The 7589-nt window shown below is 56.4% G+C and overlaps 1 protein-coding gene across 1 annotated transcript in view; it reads left to right on the top strand.

Moving 5' to 3' along the window:
* The first annotated feature begins 7042 nt into the window (after positions 1–7042).
* BICRA (BRD4 interacting chromatin remodeling complex associated protein) overlaps positions 7043–7589 on the top strand; it is a 20681-nt gene continuing 20134 nt past the window's right edge. Inside the window, exon 1 of the mRNA XM_045292656.1 lies at positions 7043–7135. The gene's annotated coding sequence lies outside the window, so the exon portion shown is untranslated. The remainder of the gene's footprint in view (positions 7136–7589) is intronic.

Raw genomic sequence — 7589 nt, 5'->3', positions numbered from 1 at the left:
GTCTTCTCCCTCAGAGCGGCTGGTGGGTTCAAACCACAGACCTTGTGGTTAGCAGCCCAACGTTCAACCACGGCTGGGTGATATTCAGTAAACCACTGCCTTCCTAGCCCCTCACCCCGCAAGTCCCAGGTCTGTCTCTCTAAACAAAAGGCTGGTCAAGAAATAGCAACAGACAACACATGATGCCATTGTGACACCCAGCAACTTAATCACAGCTCCCTGGGGTTGCCAGATACCCAGGCAGCCTTCACAGCACCGCTCTCCTGACAGCTGGTGGCCTCCTCTGGGTTCAGAGGCTTCCTGTGTGCTCTGGGTGTTGGTAGGTAGCGGTAGACCTGCCTCACCAGGAGCACCAGGGCAGACACGTTGGGCTTGCAGACTCAGCATCTAGGCAAGCCGGTAGAGTTCTCAGTGCAGTTTGTTGATACGTTATTTGCGGTTTTCTCCCCCAGTTGCCATGCCTGCTTTCTGAGATGCCTCTGGGTGGGCGTGAACCTGCAACCTCTTGGTAGCAGCCGTGCAGGCTAACAGCTTGCATCGCCCCGGGACGCCTTGCTCAACCCACAGTGTCCTTATAGTCCATCTCTTTTCAGCCTCCTTGGCACCATCTGGAAAATGGGTCGATGATAATAATGAGGGGTTGGAAGGACTCCAAGGCTTGTGGCTGGCGCTTTCAGCCGAGCCATGCCCGTGTCCCCTGGCTGGCACAAAGGCTGTGTTGTCGTTAGGAGCCGTGAAGCCCGCTGCTTCGCCAGCCTCCCAATTGGTCTTACGTTTGAGCCCATTGTGCCAGTCCGTCTCGTCCAGGGTCTCCTGGAAAGAGCGACGGTTTCAGAATGCGCAGGGACGGCGCTAACCTGTCCGATAGGGTGGCTGTGAGTCAGAATGGACTCTGAGGCATTGAGCTTGGGTTTTGTTTTTGTTTCTGCTCTACCAAGCCCTGTGTTCTTCTGGTCTCTCCTCATAACAAGCCCGAGGTACGTGCGCGGTAGTCCTGCCATCGCACCTAAACCCTTCCAGACAAGCCCAATGGCAGGACACAGCGAGTGGCGACAGGTGGGAAAAGCCAGGGCCTGGTGTCTGTTGCTCAACGTGACCTGCCTTGGCCAGGAAGCGCTGGGCGTTACCGCTCTAGGCGGTGTTGACAGTGGCAGTGGAAATAGTGACAACTGCTTCTTGTCATTTTTTATTGCTTTATGAAGGTGCTTACGGCCGAGTCGATTCTGACTCATGACCACCCCACACGTGTCAGAGGAGACCCGTGCTCCGGAGGGTTCTCAGTGGCTTGCTTTCAGAAGGAGGAAGCTCGGCCTTTCTTCGGAGGCACCTCTGGGCAGATGTGAACCTCTAACCTTTCTCTGAGCCGCCAAAAGAGGTGTCCACCCTGGGTCCCCTGCCCGTTTATTGCGTACCGAGTGCTTTAGGACACTGTGAAAGGCATTCATCCAGTGTTCTCATCCCGTGAGGGCACGGTCTTTGTTCTCCAGGGCTGCCCTCACAGAAATGCCCCAAGGAGAGAGCTTGAACAAACACGTGGCTTTCTCACCATTAGGAGGCGAGAGTCCACATTTGGGGTCCCCGCCCTCGGGCGGGTACTCCCTCTCTCCGTCTGGGCTGTGTCTCCGTCTATGGACCCGACATGCCTTGGAGGTCTCCGTGTGGCTGGTCTCAGTTTTCTCCTGGTTCTAGGACAGGGGTTCTCAAACCACAGCCCGCCGAGGATATTTATCCGCCCCCCCCCCCCCGTGTTTTTGCCCCGTTTTGTTTTTGACTTCAAAATAAGATACGTGCAGTGTGCATAGGAATTTGTTCATAGTTTTTTTTTAAAACTATAGTCCGGCCCTCCAACGGGTCTGAGGGACAGTGAACTGGGCCCCTGCTTAAAAAGTTTGAGGACTCCTGGTCTAGGAGGTTCTCAGGGTCCCTGGACCAAAGGGCCCACTCCCCTCCCAGCTCGTCTCTCTTGGTGGTGGGCGCTTCCTCTCCATGCACCTCTCTCTCTTAAGACAAAAGGTGGGACTTGAAGAAGGGCCTAAAGGTGAGTGAGGCGAGCCACGCCCTCTGAGAAGGCTGTGACTCAAGATGGATCCCCACCCCAGGCCTGTTTCGTTAACATCGCAAATCTCCGAGCACACTCACTGCCATCAAGTGGATGCTGGCGCATAGCGACCCTATAGAACAGGGAAGAACTGCCCTGTGGTGTTTCCAAGTTTATAACTCTTCTCCCCCGCTCCCCACCCCTTCTTCATTTTTAAAAATCTAGCTGTGTATTTTAAGTCCATAACACTTTACAGGGACAGAAAGCCTCATCTTTCTCCCGGGGAGCTTCTGGGTTAGCAGGGCCCTCGTTGCCAGCATTTCAATTAGAGGGTACTTACATCAGAACACTGCATGGAGGGCAGCCCCACAGGACTGGGAATCAGGGCCTCTCCAGGTTTCCAGGTTGGCACATTTGGGAGGCACAGCTTGATCCACTACTTCTCCTGGGAGACATCGATGCCGACCTGCCACCCAGTTGGGCACCATCCCAGAGGGGCCCAGACCTGCTGGCCATTTCGTGTGTGTGTGTGTGTGTGTGTGTGTTTGTACACAGAGACATATATCAGAGAAAAACAACACGCAAAGTAACTGAATGGTCCAGTGACCCAGCGTCAAGTGTTCAACAGTCACACGTACTTGTTACATACTGACCCCCCACTCCTAAGACCCCCAAGCTCCCATGCCCTCCAGTCAGTTCAATGCATAGGGGACCCCACTGGACAGGGGAAGGCTGCCTCACAGGGTCTGCAAGCCCGCACATCTGTTCAGAAGCACAGAGACTCAGATGACCGTGGGCTCAAAACACCCGCCTCTTGGCTACCAGCCCGATGCTCAGCCCTTGGTGCCACCAGCGCCCCTTGCAGGGAGAGCCCGGCGCCATCGAGTGGATACCGACGCGTGCCGACCCTAGGATGGAGCGGCACCGCCCCCTAGCGTTGCGGAGGCCACAGCGGCCCCACGGGGCTGCTTCGCTCCCGTCGCAAAACCCTGAGCTCCGGCCGCGGAGTGGATGCTGACGCACGGCGGCCCTGGGGCGGGGCGTCGGGAGCCGCCTCCGCCGCACCTTTCTCCCGCAAAGCGGCCGGCGGCTTCGAGCTGACCTTGTGCGCCGAAGAAAGCGCACAAACACACATGCCTGACCGCCGCCGCCCTCGCCACCACCGGCGGATGCGTGCACCGTGGAAATGCCGTGCACCGAGGGCGGCCCCGACGTGAGGTGACGTCCGTCCGTTCGGCGAGACGTCCCGGCGCCGAGCAGTCGCCCAGCCCACAGCGCCCCCTGCGGGCAGAGCGGAGCGAGGACCAGTGTGCGCGCAGCCCTCACCACGGTGCCGACCACGGGCTGGTGTTGTTAGGCGCCGGTGCAGAGGTTCGAACCCAGAGCCACCCCATCGGCACGGCAGACCACACCACTGTGGGGCCCTGCAGCGTCCTCGCGATTGCGACGGCGGAATCCGTTGTCGCAGCCACCTTGTCAACCCATCACCCGGCGCGTCTTCCCCCCTTCTCCTCCTCCCCCGTCCTTTTCCGGGACCAGTCTCTCCTGATAACATGTCCAGCGAGCAGGCGAGTCGAAGTGTCACCATCCTCACTCCTAAGGAGCAGAAAATCCTGCTGTCACTTCTCCCAAGACAAATGTGTTTGTTCTTCCAGCACCCCTCAGCCCTATTGGGGTGGGGGTGGGGGACGCAAAAACAAAACTGCTACCAAGTCGATTCTGGCTCGTAGCAGCCCCAGAGGACAGGGTAGACCGGCCCCTGGAGATTTCCAAGACTAGAGCTCCTTTTATGAAAGTAGAGAGCTTTACCCACCCTTTTCCTGAGGAACAGCTGCTGGTTTCGAACTGCTAACCTTGCCGTTGGCAGTGCAACTTCGCCTCCAGGGCCTCTGGCTCGGTACTATTCCTCAGCCTTAGAGAGACTGGTTTTAGATGTGTGCCCCAACGTGGGGACATGGTGAAGAAGCCGGGCTGAGTGAGATAAGCCGGTCACGTCAGGGTGCATTCTGTGTTTCTGTGTTCTTGCGCCCAGGAAGTAGCAAAGACATGCCAAGAGGAGATGCAGTAGAAACCAGACACATTCTCGGGGGCCAGGGGCCGGAGGGAGAGCGCAAAGGAATGTCCAATGGTGGTGGGATGACGGGGCAAGGGGTCGCCAGAAAGTTTGTCCAACCTGAAGAACGTGATCTCTAAGTCACGGAATTTTCTGTGTCGAAACTGGCATTGGCGACGGTGGTGATGTGTCTGCCTCTCAAAACCCAAAGGAACTGGCACCGAGAATTCTGGGTCTTCCCACGCGAACTCCGACTTCAGCCCCACACAGAGAAGCCCCCTTCTGAGCATCCACACACTCGCCTCCAGGTCTGCTGGGGGAACCCCCAGGAAGAGGAGGAGGAGGAAGGGGCAGCCGGCTGCTCTTGAGAAGCCACTGCGGAGGGCTGGCTGCCTGTGAACCTGCCCAGGCCTACGCTCCAGGCAGGGCGGAACCCCACCCCGCCTCCATCTTCCCAGCTGTTTCACACCTGGCGCTTTCTAGATCTTTCCCAGGAAGCCGACAGGAGGAGCCCTTGTGGCAGAGCGGGTTGTGAGTTGGGCTGCTGACTACAGGGCCTGCAGTTTGAAACCATGAGCTGCTCCTCAGGAGGAAGATGAGGCCAGCTGTTCCCCTACAGCTTTAGAGCCATGAGAACCCACAGGGGCAGTTCTACTCAGTCCTGTAGGTGCGCTATGAGTCAGAATCGACTCGGTGACCATGACTTATTTCTTTTAAAGATCATTTTATTTGGGGATCTTATAACAGTCCATACATTAATTATATCAGCATATTTGTACATATGTTGCCATCGTCATTTTCTAAACATTTACTTTTGTTTGAGCCTTTGGTATCAGCTCCTCTTCTCCCCCCTTCCCCCCTCCTCCCTCGTGACCCCCTTGATAAATTATAAATTATTACTATTTTCCTATCTTGCACCGAACGCTGTCTCCCTTCACCCACATTTCTGTCTGTCCCCTTGGGGGGCGGGTTATGGGCAGATCATTGTGACCGGTTTCCCCTTTATTCCCCACTTTCCCCCTATCCTCCTGGTATCACTTCTCCCATTTCTGTTCCTGAAGAGTTTATCTGACCTGGATTCCGTGTGTGGTGAGCTCTTATCTGTACCAGTGTACAGGCTCCGGTCTAAGGAGACTGAAAGGCAGGACTGGGGTCATGATAGTGGTGGTGGTGGTGAGGAATCTCAAAGAGCCAGAGGAATGTGTGTGTTTGGTGCTACACTACGCCGTGGTGTAGTGAGGGGATGACCTGTTTTGTTTTGGTTTCGTTTTTTAGGGAAATCGATCCACCTTTCCAGATCTGAACTATTTCAAGCCTCCAGAACGTGATAACAGAGAGGTTCCTCCCCTTTCTCGTTGCTTCAGATCTTGAAGGAAAAACCAAGCTGAGGAGAGGATAGTGGTTTGAGGATAGGCCTTTGAGGAGGGTAGTGGTTAAGGGCGGGAACCAGAGTTAGCTTGTCTGGGCTCCCATCCCAGCCTGGCCTCTCTACTACACCTGTGGGGATCTTGGGCTGCTTCCAGCCTCAGGCTCCCTGTTCACAAGGTCGTGAAAGGCCGTGACCCATCAGGCTTTGACCATGACGAAGCACCTTGACATGGGGTGGTAGCGGCGGTTGGTGCTGTTGGAGACCCCCATACACGACAGAACCAGTGCCCTGCCCCATGCCGGCCCCGCCGTTACTGTGAGGTTTGAGCCCACTGTTGCAGGCACTGTGCCCACCCCGGCGCGGGTCTTCCTGGTCAGCCGTGTGCACGGTACTTCATCCCCAGGAGGCCCCTCAAACTTAGTCACCACCGTCTGTCCCTGGAGGCCTGTGTGTTGCTGGGAGGCTGGCTAGGCAGCGGTTCTCCACCTGCATAGCGCCGCAACCCATTCACCCACTTCCTCGTGCTGTGGCGACCCCCCAAACATAAAGTTATTTTCGTTGCTACTTCATCACTGTCGTTTTCCTACTGTGGTGAATCATCGTGTCAATATCTGATAGGCAGGATGCATTTTCATTGTTACAAATGGAACATCATGAAAGCGTAATGATTCATCACAGAAACAATATGTCATTCTAGATTGTGAAATATTTATTTCGAATGACAAATCAATGACATTTTGCCTTGAAGCATGGTGTAGCATGGGTCACAGTCTTCCACGCCGGGTACTGGTATGTGGGTACTGCATGATCTGCTGCATTGATCCCGGGGTAGCTGCACCCACATCCCTAGCCGCCAGCCCCACCGCAGGTGGAGCCCTCCGCCGTTTGCTGCATCTCCTCCCAGCCAGGGGCGTCACCCTAAAATAAAATCTCATTAAAATAGGCCTTCCTCAGCCCTATTTTAATGAGATTGAAGAGCCTGTGCAAGAAGAGCCCATTCTGACCCTTGGCGATGCCACCTAGGCTCGCCACCTCTGCAGGAGCTGATGGCCACGTCTCTCTCCTGCAGAGCCGCCCGGCGTGAGGCTCAAACCACCAACCTTTCTGCCAGCACCTGAGCGCTGCTTGATCGCGACGCCCGCAGAGCCCCTCTAATGTGGTTCCAAATAGTTTAGTCTCGTATCTAGTAGCCTCCATCCAATCCAGCGATGCAGTGGCACCTCCAGGCCGCCTGGCGCTCACAGTGAGCGTGCAGTGGCAGAGTTGTTGTTTGTGGCCTAAACGTCTGCCTTCCCTTTCTGCACCAACCCTGAGAGAGCTGGTGGTGGTGCTAAGGGCTTACTGAGCACCGGGCTGCTGGCCATGGGTCAGAAATCCCAGCCCACCCGCTGCTGGCGGAGGAAGAGGCTGCCAACTTCCGCAGAGAGCGAGTCTCAGAGACCTGAAGCAGTTCTCTACTTGGTCTTCCAGGCTCGCATGAGTTGTGGGCTTAGGGGAGAGGGGGAGCTTATGTCAAACCCCACCCCCTGCCACCCCCCAGCACACTCACCCTGTCCCTCTCTCTCTCTTCACAGCTGGCCCCTGAGAGGACACTCCCCAAGTCCCCAGTTGGGGGCTCCGTGTAGACCTGGAGCGAACAACCCCTCCTTCCCTTCATGATTCGTGTGTAGCACAGGTAACCAGGAGGACCCCCGGCACACCCCCACCCCCCTTCCTGACAACTTAGGCAGGGGCCTGGGATACCTGAGCCGTCCTCTCCTCTCCCCTCCCCTCCCCAGATTCTGGGCAGACCTCCCTGTTTCTGCCCCCTGGTTGGACCTTGGTGACACACACACGTGCAGGGTGGGGAAGGGCGCTCATAGGCCAAGGACCTGGTGCCCGGGTCCTCCCATGGAGAGGGAGTGGGGCGGAGTGCTGGGATGTGGAACAGAGAGCGCATGCCCCATCCTAGAATGCCGAGGAGCCTCGAGACTCTGTGAGCACCCTCCCGTCTGAGTCTGAAAGGAGGTGTGACGAGTGCGTGTCAGGCTGTGTGTGTGTGTGTGTGTGTGTGTGTGTGAGAGAGAGAGAGAGAGAGAGAGAGAGATAGCCATGCATCTTGGGAAAAACTCGGCTTGACTGTTTTGCCC

The sequence above is a fragment of the Echinops telfairi genome, unplaced genomic scaffold (genome assembly GCF_000313985.2).
Source record: "Echinops telfairi isolate 266 unplaced genomic scaffold, ASM31398v2 ScPeMD7_655;HRSCAF=1070, whole genome shotgun sequence".
NCBI lineage: Eukaryota > Metazoa > Chordata > Mammalia > Afrosoricida > Tenrecidae > Echinops > Echinops telfairi.
The sequence above is the reverse complement of the archived record's forward strand: the minus strand, read 5'-3'. Positions and strand labels throughout refer to the sequence as shown.